We start from the raw sequence: 14,128 nt of genomic DNA, 5'->3' as shown, positions 1-14,128 counted from the left end.
ATTATCTGGGAGTACGCATTAGGAGTGATTTAAAATGGAATGATCATATAATGTTGATCGTCAGTAAAGCAGATGCCAGACTGAGATTCATTGGAAGAATCCTAAGGAAATGCAATCCGAAAACAAAGGAAGTAGGTTACAGTACGCTTGTTCGCCCACTGCTTGAATACTGCTCAGCAGTGTGGGACCCGTACCAGATAGGGTTGATAGAAGATATAGAGAAGATCCAACGGAGAGCAGCGCGCTTCGTTACAGGATCATTTAGTAATCGCGAAAGCGTTACGGAAATGATAGATAAACTCCAGTGGAAGACTCTGCAGGAGAGACGCTCAGTAGCTCGGTACGGGCTTTTGTCAAAGTTTCGAGAACATAACTTCACCGAAGAGTCAAGCAGTATATTGCTCCCTCCTACGTATATCTCGCGAAGAGACCATGAGGATAAAATCACAGAGATTAGAGCCCACACAGAGGCATACCGACAATCCTTCTTTCCACGAACAATACGAGACTGGAATAGAAGGGAGAACCGATAGAGGTACTCAAGGTACCCTCCGCCACACACCGTCAGGTGGCTTGCGGAGTACGGATGTAGATGTAGATATAGATGTAGATAGAGGGATAACGGCAGCTGATGTGAGTGTCTACTGCCAGGATCTGGGCCAGGGCGGCAGCAGGAGTGAGGAGGTAGAGTGGAGGCCAATGTGAGCATCTATTGCCAGGGCCTGGACCAATGTGGTAGCTGGGGCGACACGGTGGATCGTTGGCCGATACGAGTGTTTATTGCCACGACCTGGGCCAGGGTGGCAGCAGGTGTATGGAGGGTGCGTTATGTCAGATGTGAGCGACCATTGCCAGGGCCTGTGCCAGGGTGGCTGCAGGTGTGAAGAGGTGACATGGTGGCTATAGTAAGCATTTATTGCCAGGAAATGGGCCAAGGTGGCAGCTGGTGCAAGGAGGTTGCGTGGTTGCCGATGTCGGTGTGTATCGCCGGGTCTTTGGCCAGGGTGGAAGCAGGCAGGAGTAGGTGGGAGGGTTGCCAATGTTAGTGTTTATTGCCAACACCTGGGACTGGGTGGAAGCAGGTGTGGGGAGGTGGCGTGGTGGCAATTGCCAGGGCCAGTGCCAGTGTGGCAGCAGGTGTGGGGAGGTGGCATGGAGGCCGATGTGAGTTTCTGTTGCCACGACCTGGGCCACGGTGGCAGCAGGAGCGAGGAGGTGGCATGGAGACCGATGTATGTTTCTATTGCCATGACGTGGGCCAGGGTGGCAGCTTTCACTAGCAGGTGGAGCAGTGGCCAATGTGAGCGTCTATTGCGTGGACCTCGGCAGGGTGGCAGCAGATGTGTGGAGGTGGCACGGGTGCTGATGTGAGTGTCTATTGCCAGGACTCGCGGCCAGGTTGGCAGCAGGCACAACGAGGTGGAGCAGTGGCTGATGTGAGCGTCTACTGCCAGGATCTGGCTTTACGACAGGAGCGGGTATACAAACTAAAAGGCATATTACTATAAACAAAACTAGGTCTAGATTGATTCTTTGGGTCGATCCCACAATGCCGTGTCTTGTAAGCGATAATATCTCGATCGGCAAAGGATTCGAGTCCAGGTAGCGATGCATTCTCACAGCGAACAATAGCGAGTGTAAACCACCCACTGCCAGCTACTCCACTTGCAATATCAAGGGCGAAATTAACTCGACAGACACGAAAAAACATAGGTCCATTGAGAATAACAGATCGTGCGGTGCCATTAGTGCCAAGTTTGTTTTCCAGACTAATTACGTGTTTGTAAACTGGTATGCGGTGGCAGCGTTGACGATACACACGTCGACGAGGCATAGTGTTTCAATGCTGTTGCAGATCAAGCTCCCAGAGGAAGGGTTCCGCTGACGTGCACTGCCCGCTTATATGGACAGTGAGCGACCTCGGTTACGTAAAGCCCTGATAACGGCCTTAGACTCTACTGGCACCAGCAAGAAAGCGTTATCCCGTACGCGAGCTGTAGTAGAACTCGCAGCATGTGTCTGCTGGTGCCGAGCTATTGTTCGCTGTGAGAATGCATCGCTACCTGGACACGAATCCTTCGCCGATCGAGATGTTATCGCTTACAAGTCACGGCATTGTGGGATCGCCCCGAAGAATCAATCTAGACCTAGTTTTGTTTATAGTAATATGCCTTTTAGTTTGTATAGCTGTTCCTGTCGGTGGCAAGAGGTGGCAGTGAGCTGACGGATACTGTGTGGTCACATTAGTTTCCAGAAATATCGACTGCAGTTACTTACGAGGCAGCGTGTAGCGCCGTAAGTGGGACTCGCCCACTCCATATTGGAGCCAGCGGTGCCAAAGACTGCCGAGTTTCTCGTAGGGGATATCCGTCTCTGCTGGTGGTACCCATCCAGCTAGTGATGACACTCGGCACCGGCACAGAAGGGTAGGCGGTTGTATTGGCCGGGTCTCAGCCCACTACCCCCAGGGCAGCAGTCTGGCGTGGGTCAACCCACCAGTATAAAAGCACTGAGCACGAGGAGGAGTGCTCGGCACTGAGAAGGTATAGTGGTGGAACCCCAGACTCGTACGGTCACGCATTTTGTCCCGACACTCAGTCGTCCTGCGGGGCCCTCTCGTCTCCCGGGGCACTACGGACTGCTTATCCCTGTGCTCAAATTAGTGATTTTATCCTCGTGCGAGGCTCATTCGTGGTACTGACGCACTGTTTCCGGACGTGTTCACAAACCTGTGGCTCGAGAGTGCGGTGCGAACTGGCTCACCCTGCGAGAAGCTCGTTTACTACTGCGGTTGCAATATTGCAGTACCTAGCCTAGTCTGCCACGTGCCACCTAAAAGGCCCTCAATGCTGTGATCGAAGTGCCTTCCGCTGCTGTGGCTGAACTGCCAGTTTTGGAGATAAAGCCCAAAACGTAGTGGTGGCATTACAAAAAATTTAAAAGAGTAAAATAGTTCATCGGCCTCAATCTAACAAGAAGTTACTCGCAACTATTTTTAGATGAAGGCTGCAAGAAGTACACAGCCACTTTACATTATGGAAGATGCTACCAGTTTAAGAGAATAACTTTCGGTCTTTCAATCTCGACAGCAGCCCGTATGAGAGCAGCGGAGAGAGTTCTGCTTCAAGAATTATTGAAGCGTGTAACCCTCTTTTTTTCTAACTATACCACTTTATGGGGAGAACATTAAGAAATTCTGCACCAATTACTTGAAGACTTTAGGAGAGCTGGCATAATGATCAACCTAAATGAATCAGTCTTTGCCAAATCACAGATTAAATTCCTCACTCATATAATTTCTCCACACGGAATTGAACCCAATTCAATGACAGTGGAAGCAGTAAGGAACTTTCCCACTCCAAAGTGCCATGATCAACTCAAATCTTTTCTCAGATTTTGCTGTTTCTGTCTTTTATTTATTTTAGGATACTATCTTCTCCTGTGCGTGTGAAACTTTTAAAGAAGGGTGCATTATGGAAACGGGATAAACAACATCGGAGGGTGTTTGCACTAATTAAAAAGACAACTGTGTGAAGCCCAGTACTTCATAATCCTGACTTGAATAGAAATTTCTATCTTGGTACTCCTATGGTCCACACCTTTGATTCTACTAAAGCCACTTAGTTCTCTTGGGCATCTGAAAGGTGTTCAGATCCAATATTGGTGCTTCCGTAGCTAAAATGGTACGTGGAGAGCCTCTGTGCATTCATTCCCACTGCGCCGACATCCACTCCTCATTATAGTAACCTTGCAAAAGGATTTGCACAGCTGTTCCCACATAATGTTGCATACAAACTTAGTCATACATCTACCCCAGCCAGCACACACCAGTTCTTCCTCGGTGTTGCACAGAGGGGTCACACAATAGACATCCTTGACAATGGCACGGCCCTACAGGTGTCAACTGAACAGGTCAAACAAGTGTGGGTTTTAACATCAACTGTCCCAGACACATCACATCACAGCCAGCAGACCTCACTTCCCCAACACCGACCACTCCCACCTCACAACCTGCAGATACCCAGGTGCCACAGCCGACAGCTCTGCTGCTGCCACGGCACCCGGCTCACACGAGAGACACTCGACAAATAAAGTTCAAATATCGAGACACCCCAGATGCTCCACAGTACAGCGGGCAGGAGGTGAGGGGGAGGGGTTAGGTTTTGTGGCAGTGATGTATTTTGGTGTTGTGAAACTACCCACACGTATACACAACCTCTCTGTCACAAATTTTATCCCGGCTCTGACCTAGTAAGTCGGTTCTTTGCTAACTTTGATACTTGGTGTGAGCAGTCTCGTATGTTTTTCTTGTGCACATATAGGTATTAAAGGTTGTGAGATGTCATTTTTGTGTCTAACTCATCTATTTCACAATAATAGTAATAATAATAAGATGCACTATCTCAAAGTTTCAACCTTATTTCCAATTCTGTGTGTAGCATTGCACATCTCTTACACACTATAACTGTAGCTGAAGCAGAAAGGTCATGCAGAACTCTGGCGCAGGTTACAAGTGGTTTCAGATAAACTATGTATCAATGTCGTCTCACAGATTGAATCTGATTTGGAAGGCAACTGACAATGATAATGTCATTCATATATTTACTGAGTGTTGTAGGAAAATAGGTTATGATACACTATCTTTCATTGCAGTTTACACGTGAGTACACTGATGTCTGTACGAGCACACTACTGAGCGACAGGACAGAAACCTCCGTATCACAGCAGACAGCAGTGCTGTCAGTGTACAAACTAGTACAGTGTATAACCTTTTCTTTTGAAGTGAAGTTAAGCACATATGTATTACAATGATTCAGTTCATATGTCACGTCTGTCAGTTTTCTCTCTAGCCACGTAAGCCCAGCTGAGCTATTATCTGATTCCCTAGCTCTGATGGCCTTGTATTTCTGATAATTGTCTTCATCACTATTTTCCAAACTAATATTTATTGCTACTATTTCAGTCTCCTACTCCATGAAAGCATAATGGCACCAGTATTCTTTTTCGATGTATTTACCCTTTGCACACTCATTTGTAATTCATCCGATTGGTGTGTTACTTCTCTCAAAGCCACAGAGGAAAATTAAGACTTTTTTTTTTTTAAGTACTACAACAGAATTCTATACAAGGTGTATCACAAAAAGTATTCCTAGTTCCCTGATGTAACAGAGGGCAAACATTATGAAAGCACTATCCAGAAATGTGTAATTTTGAACTTATACTGGTATGAATAAAACTGTATATTGTAATAAAAAGAGAGGACAACTTCATTGCAGTGTGAAATTTAGAGCATGACCAATTATACAAGTACTGTATGCTACAAATTGTTTTATTTATACAAAATTATTATAATTAAATACAATGAAAATTGCCAGTATATTTATAAATGTTATTTAAATTTGCAACTACTGCAGTCTGTTCCAATTCTGAGTGAAAATGTGTGTGGAAATCAGAAATGCAAATGCAGTAAATGTGCTTGGGGGAAAAAAATCTGAAACAAAACCATTTACAACCTGAGTGATCAGTGCTGGCTCTTCCATTGAAAACAAAGCATTTACAGACACTATTACTCATACGTAATGTTTATGCTTATGTCCTCGATAACATGAGAAAGTTAGGAACAGTTATTCGGATACATCTGGGTATAGATTTTTTGCTCGGCAACAGAATGTTTTGAATGATTTTCTCAGGCGCGTCTTCTTTCTAAATACAATGTAATGACACGTCACAATCTGTACAATTTGCCTGAATGTTTACAGGCACTATAATACAGAACAGCATTGCATCCGACATGCATCTGAACTTAGTGATATTAGTGGCTCAACAATGTGTGTGTTATATTACTTCGCTCCCTGATTCAGCCTATTGTTCTGTTAACAACTGCCAAGTTCACTCAAATTCTGCCAGCAGTACCTCGTGCAATGTGTACTACCGAAGGGGATAGCGAGTCTAGTGTAGACACCTTACGTTTCGTGTTTTATCATAAAACTATTTGAGTCAGATTTTTGGAGTTTAATATCTTCACATTAACCAATTAACTCGCTAAAAGCATTAATGCAATTCTTTGTATCTCCAGCATTTTGAGCAGCAGCTGGGGGAGGGGGAACACAACCTGCAGTCTGACCACATTTATCTCACAGTGCGGTAAGCACTGTCGCTGGGTGAAATTGCATCAAGTAAAAGTGGACGGTATATTTTTCATATAAACAAGTCCAAATTTCCCCCAAAAAGTTTTATTTATTACTTAAAAATGTCATATATATCAAAATTAAAATATAGAAAATTTGATTTTGTTTTTTAAGAAATATTGCACATTTAAAAATCAAGCATCGTCCCTTGCCTTCGTGTCCCAGATGTTTTTGCAGAAGGGAGGAAACAAATAATATCAGACCCTCCACTACTGATTCATCTGGGACAAAAGTAACACTAATCCAGAGCCTTTTTTTCTGCAGGTACACTTCTGCTTTTCCAACTATATTATTAACTTGGCAAACATAATATTTAGAAGTCTTTCTGGTAGTGAAATGAACCAAAACAAAACCAACAAACCTCACTTCCTTCATCATCTGTCAACTTTTGTTAGATTTGGGCTTCATCATCTTGCCTTTCACAGCATCCTTCATCATCAGATTCCAACTCATTGGATGAAATGGTTTGTAATTCTGTGTTTGTATCACTGCCAATTTTATTTTTTGCAGATATCCTGAATTCTTGTTGCTCTGGAACAAGGTCTTCTTTAACGTCCCATTTTACCCACCACTGCTGCTTCCAATTCATCTTTGACTAGAGTACTTGTGTAAACTGCATATTTTTTTGCCTAAATTTTGCTATTTTCCTCACAGTTTTTAGGAAAGGTCTATAGTCTTCAAGAGTTGGCATTTCAGTTAGGTTTTCACCTGAAGCAGAAGGTGAACCGTCACACTACGTTGCAAATGCTGCAGGAGGAGGTGTATCACAACTTGAAGATGCTGCTGGCTGCTCAGTTACTTCTTCACTCAATGCCAACCTACTAAATCGCCACAATCTGGGCACCTCAAAGCCAGATCTGATACTTTTTCAGGTAAAGGAAAGTGAAAACACATCCCATAAAACATAGTGACCAGTGAAATAGTTACTGGTGACCAGAACGCTTTTGTTGTGACTCGCCGATCTTTAAAAATGCCACCACACAGTTACGCACGTCCTCTACATGCGGCGCTGTCTGCCAGCCGTGCAGCAGCAGCGCCACCTAAGCGGCCAGCCAGCCAGCGGCCGCTAGACTCGGACTCAGTTATGATTTGACTGTTAAAGTGTACACACGCCTTACTCTGTTTACTTGATTTGTGACTTTCATGTATAGCGTCTTCCTTGAAATATATTTGTTCAACTTGAAGTTATAACAATTGACGATGAGGATGGGACTTTTCTTTTCCATCGTTGACCCACATGTTTCCATGGCTACTTCAGAGCAACTATTGCGAGGTCTCATAGAACAGCAAACGCTTCTCACCAATTCAATTCGTGATTTCGTCGCGGCATCAAATGCGGGGTGTTTCTTGTCGTTGTCGGAAGGCTGGTCTGATTATGAAAAACGTCTTGGACAGCACTTCTTGGCATTTCATGTCACGAATGAACAAACATGTAAGTCTCTGTTCCTTTCATGGATTTCTCCTCAAATGTATTGGTTGTTGTCACAATTGGCTCCTTTGAAAGATCCTGCGTCTTTGTCCTTTGCTGAAATGTGCTCACTTGTGTCCGTCTATTTTCAAAGGCAAATGCATGTGGTAGCCTCTCGTGTTGCCTTTTATCGTTGTCAAAAACAACCGAATCAATCCTATTGCGCTTGGGTTGCTGAACTTCATGGCCTCAGTAGAAAGAGTCAATTTGTTACTGAAGTTCACAAAGAATCCTATGCCGATTCCATTGCACGGGATGCAGTTGGCAAATCCGACTCTAGATGAAGTCCTATCCATCACTCAGACTTTTGAAATTTCTTGCACCGCTGGAGCGCAAATAGAGGCGTTGGGTGATGTGGGGAAATACAACCTCTGTGCGCTGTTGACAAAGTGTGTGGTGTGTCCCCGCTGGCCGACGTGGCCACAGTACACTCCCAGGCACAGCCTCGGCCTAACCGTAAACAAATCTCTAAGAAACTCCAGCAAAACCCAAGGCAACTTCCTTCATGTCCGCGGTGTTTTACGAAACATTCACGAGAAGATTGTCTACAACGCTGGGCCATGTGTCACAAATGCAAGAAAAAAGGGCCATGTGTCATCCGTTTGCAAATCCGACCGCATACATGATGTTCGTGAACATGATATTGATTCTGATTGTGTTGTCTGTCAATTGTACTTCTTCCCTTTCAGTGAAGTTATTCCTCACTGTTCAAATACTTGGTCAAGATGTTCGCATGCAGGTGGATACTGGTTTTGCTGCAACTATCATCAATTCTCAGATGTATCTTCAGTTGGGTTCTCCAATCCTGTCACCTGTCACTAGGCTATTACGGACTTACAATAAATAGAAGATTTCTCTCTTGGGACAATTTGATGCTGAGGTATCTTACAAATCTGTCGTTCGCACTGTTCCCATATTTGTGGTCGACCATAGTATTGCGGAGAATCTTTTTGGTTTCGATGCCTTTCGCGTTTTTGGGTTCTCCATATATGACTCTGTCAATATCGTCTCTGATGCTATTCCTTATGCTCAATTGGATTCCTTGTCGACGACATTTTTGTCCCCTCTTTCTCCTGGGTTAGGCTGTGCAAACAACTTTGAAGATCATATCACGCTCAAACCCACTGCTCAGCCTAAGTTTTTTCGGGCTCGGCCCATTCCTGTGGCCCTTCGTGATCAGGTCAAACGGGAGCTTCAGGGGTCTTGCTTCCTGTCACTTCCAGTGAGTGGTCCTCTCCTGTTGTTGTCGTTGCTAAGCCAAATGGTGATATTTGTCTCTGTGGCGATTTCGAAGCCACTGTAAATGCTCAATGCCTTATTGACACTTACCCTATGCCTTGACCTGAGGAGTTGTTCACTAAACTTGCTAGAGGCCAGTATTTTTCTAAACTTGACCTGTCAGAAGCTTATCATCAACTTGCTCTCGACACTGCTTCCCAGCAGTTTCCGGTCCTTAACACGCCTTTCGGCCTCTATCAATACCAACGATTGCCATTCGGGCTTGCCAGCGCCCCTGCTCTCTTTCAGCGATTCTTGGAACAATTATTGCTCACTGTCCCTATTACCAGGACAACATGTTGTCACTGGCTCCACCACTGACAAACATCTTCAAAATCTCCGCACATTTTTTCATGTCTTACAGATTGCCGGTCTTAAGTGTAATCTTCAGAAATCAAAATTTTTTCAGGCATCTATCACGTACCTGGGGTTTCAACTCTCTCGGGATGGTATTCATCCGCTTCAGCAAACTGTCGCTGCGATCGATGCCCTTCCTCGCCCTACATCTGTTAAGTAACTGCAGGCCTTCTTGGGGAAAATAGCATACTATCACAAATTTTTACCATCTGCTGCTTCAGTGGCTCAGCCGTTGCATTGCCTGTTGCATAAAAACATACCTTTTCACTGGTCCACATCACGCGATGCGGCTTTCCAGAAATTGAAGACTATGCCGAAACAGGCCCTGTGCCTGGCTACTTATCGACCTGGCCAACATCTCGTTCTTGCCACAGACGCCTCTCAATACGGGGTCGGTGCAGTCCTTGCGCACTGATCCAGTTACCCACTGCTATTCTTAGGTATCCCTAAAACAACCCAAATACCACGATATTTAGTGGCTACAGCCTGTGGGAACGATGTACTGAGAATGTCAGAAGTGTGATTCTAGTATCCCTTGCCACACTGATAATGTCTACAGTGCTGTGACTTGCACAGCTGTCCAAAAGTATTAGTAAGTGATTATCTTTTGAACAACACATTTTTTTTAAAAAAAACTTCTCTTACTGCTCTTTGAACTTTTTCTTCATCAATATTAGCCCTGTTAGTTTTGAGGATATATGTTCTCACCATCTACAAAATAGATAATTTACTTAAAATCATTTATAAAAGTAAAATTACGAAACCGAAAGTTGGCCTCTGTTCCAAACGAGGACAGGTGTAACTGCGGACACTGTCCACACTTGTCTCGAGGGACCACTTTTGGATACGAAACCAAATTTTACTGAATATATTTTATTTAGATGAAATGTAACACAATAAAAAGATAGGCCATTGTTTATAGATTCATAAACCACAACTTACAAAATTTTCAGTACTTACCTTTTGTACTAATCTCGAAATTTGTTCAACACAGACAAAGCAGTTGCTGACGGCCTTCACTTTACATTAATGCCACTGCACTCAGTTGTTGAGTTGTCAGTGCTGACAGACAAGCAACACTGCACGAAATAACTGCAGAAATCAATGTGTGACAAATGTACCTGCTAAGACAGTGCCACAACATTTAGCTTCAGTAGGCTGTGGCAGCAGAGGACAGGCCCGAGTGCCTCTGCTAACAGCACGACCTCACCTGCAACATCTCTCCTGGCTCGTAATCGTATCGGCTGGACACTAGATGGCTAGAAAACTGTGGTCCGATCAGATGAGTCCCAATTTCAGTTGGTAAGAGCTGACGGCAGTGTTCGAGTGTGGTGCGGACTCCACACAACCGTGGACCCAATTTGTCAACAGAGTAGTGTGCAATCTCGTGGTGGCATCGGCTGTGTCTACGCGGAATGGACTGGCTCCTCTGGACCGGCTCAACATATTATTGATTGGAAATGGTTAGCTTTGGCTACTTCGAGACCATTTGCAGCTATTCATCAATTTCACGTTCCTAAATAAGGAGGGAATTTTTACAGATGACAATGTGTCACGTCACTGGCCCACAACTGTTTGCGATTAGCTCGAAGAAAATTTTGGACGTTTCACTCGATACGAATCCCATCAAACATTTACAGCACGTAACAGAAAAGTCAGTTTGTGCACAAAATCTTGCACGTGCAACACTTTCAGAATTTCTGCAGCAGACTAGAGTCCACACCACACCGAGTTTCTACACCACGCTGGCCGAAAAGTGGCCCGACACAGTATTGGGAGATATCCTGTGACTTTTGTCATCTCGGTGTTTGTTTAAAAGAAATAGCAGCAAGCAATATCTGATATAATATCTTCAGTACGTGGAGCACCGATTGAAACTCTAAATAGTACTAAATGATTTGCTATCTAATCTACTTCCCATTGCAGCTGCTGCTCGTGTTAAATGCAGTAACAATTCATTCCAGAATCTCATTTTTAGTTTACGTTATTGCATGCATTTTTCTTCCACATGTACTTGTATACTCTGCAAACCACTGTGAAGGGCATGGCAGAGGATACGTCCCACTGTACCAGTTAATAGGTTTTTTCCCCCATTTCATTCACACATGTAGTGTGCGAGGAATAATTGTTTAAATGACTCTAACCATGCTTTAATTAATCTAATCTTGTCCTCGCGATGCCTATGGTACTGATACATAGGAGGTTAGTTTACTGTCAGTGTCGTCACTTAAAGCCACATATAAATAGGCTTTCTCAAGATAGATATAAACTATCTACAAGAGTCTGCCAGTTAAGTTTCTTCATCATCTGTGTGACTCTCTCCCACATGAAACAATCCTGTGACTATTCATGCTGCTCTTCCACTGAACACATTCAGTATCTCTCATTAGTCCTATTTGGTACAGGTCCCAAACACTCTGACAGTATTCTAGGGTGGGCCGCATAAGTGATTTGTAGCAATCTCCTTTGTAGGCCAACAGCACTTCCCCATTATTTTATCAATGTACTGAAGTGTGCCACATGCTTTCCCAATGATTGAGCTAACGTGATAATTCCATTTTCTAAACCTACAAGCTACTATCTTGTTTTGTGTTTTGAAGTTCACAATTTTATGTTTAGATTAGATTAGATTAGATTTACTTTCATTCCAATTGATCCGTAGTGAGGAGGTCCTCCTGGATGTGGAACATGTCAGAAAAACAACAATACATGACAAATATTTACAACTAAAACAAATAAGCTAATGTACCATTCCACAGGTCCCAAGTGGAATGATCGTCATTTTTTAATGAACACTAAGAGTCATTTTACAAATACTAATGCAATGAATTTAAAATAAAAAAGTTTTTTATTTATTTATAAACTAATAAACATGTAATACAACTACTGTAATACTTATTTACAATGAACACATTACTGCACTGAAATGGTGCAGAAGTTAGATTATACTCTCACACACACACACACACACACACACACACACACACACACACACAAATTTTCAGTGAACACATTACTGCACTGAAATTGTGCAGAAGTTATGTTGTACTTATATACAAATCAGTTGGTTTTACTAAGAAATTCATCAATGGAGTAGAAGGAGTTGGCCACCAATAAATCCTTTAGGCTTCTCTTAAACTGAATTTCATTGGTTGTTAAGCTTTTTATGGCTGCTGGCAAGTTATTGAAAATGTGTGTTCCTGAATAATGCACACCTTTTTGTACAAGACTAAGTGACTTTAAATCCTTGTGAAGATTATTCTTATTTCTAGTATTGATTCCATGAATTGAGCTGTTGGTTTGAAAAAATGATATATTTTTAATGACAAATTTCATTAAGGAATAAATATATTGGGAAGCTGTAGTTAGTATCCCTAGTTCCCTAAACAGGCTTCTGCAGGATGTTCTTGAGTTCACACCACATATAATTCTTACTGCACGTTTTTGTGCCCGGAAAACTTTAGCTTGGCTTGATGAATTACCCCAAAAAATAATCCCATATGACATTATGGAATGAAAGTAAGCATAGTATGCCAGCTTTTTCATTTTTATATCCCCTACGTCTGACAAAATTCGCATTGCAAACAGAGATTTGTTAAGATGCTTCAGCAGTTCTGTGGTGTGCTCCTCCCAATTGAATTTATTATCAAGCTGTAATCCCAAGAATTTAACACTGTCCACTTCTTCTATCTTCTTGTCATCGTATGTTAGACATATACTCTTGGGACACCCCTTACAAGTTCTGAACTGCATGTAGTGTGTTTTTTCAAAGTTTAGTGACAAAGAATTGGCTAGGAACCAGTGATTAATGTCCACAAATATTTTATTGGCTGATCTTTCTAAGACTACACTTGATTTGCTATTTATTGCAATGTTTGTATCATCGGCAAACAAAACAAACTTGGCATCTGGTAATGTTACTGATGAAAGGTCATTGATATACACAAGAAAAAGTAAGGGCCCCAAAATGGAACCTTGTGGGACCCCACATGTAATTAGTTCCCAGTTGGATGATGCCTGATAGCTTGATACATGTCTCTTTCCTAATAACACCCTTTGTTTCCTGCCAGAGATATAAGATTTGAACCATTTTGCAGCATTTCCTGTTACACTATAATATTCTAGTTTACTTAAAAGGATGTTTCTGAACATTTAAAGCATGTTGTCGATAGAATGAAACTTTCGCTCTGCAACAGAGTGTGTGCTGATGTGAAACTTCCCAGCAGATTAAAACTGTGTGCCGGACCAAAACTCAAACTCGAGTTTGAGTCTCTGTCCGGCACACAGTTTTAATCTACCAGGAAGTTTCAAGTCGTCAATATTTGACCAGTTTGAAATCTTATCAAGATCTTACTAGCTGACAAGGTGAGCACTAAATTGCAAAATGTTCTCGAGTAGAATCCTGGATATTTTACAATGTGCAAATTTAGTGACAGTCTTTCTGGCAATGCCACAAAATTTGAAGGCAATGAACCAAAGCTAGCCTGCAGTCACCTCACCTCCTTTTATGTCCTGTGATGTGGAGCTTTTCCATGTGAAAACCTGTCCTCAATGACAATTGCAGTACTTTGAAAACGTGATAATGCACTTGCGTATCCAGTGCAACTATGCAGGAACTAATGATTGAAAGGGTTTATTAACTAATTTGTAATACTTTATAAACAAGTGGTGTGCAATAGTAAAAAACATGATTTTATTGTTTGGATAAGTGGTGTTATTTTCACTGAACTTTTTTTTCAGGCAAATACAGGGATTTCAAAAATAAGTGCTAATTAGAGTCAAATATTGGAAAAGGCAAGTACTGTACTCGCAATTTTAGTCATATTTTACTTTTATT

Source organism: Schistocerca cancellata, chromosome 12, assembly GCF_023864275.1.
Source record: "Schistocerca cancellata isolate TAMUIC-IGC-003103 chromosome 12, iqSchCanc2.1, whole genome shotgun sequence".
NCBI classification, from domain to species: domain Eukaryota; kingdom Metazoa; phylum Arthropoda; class Insecta; order Orthoptera; family Acrididae; genus Schistocerca; species Schistocerca cancellata.
The sequence above is the reverse complement of the archived record's forward strand: the minus strand, read 5'-3'. Positions refer to the sequence as shown.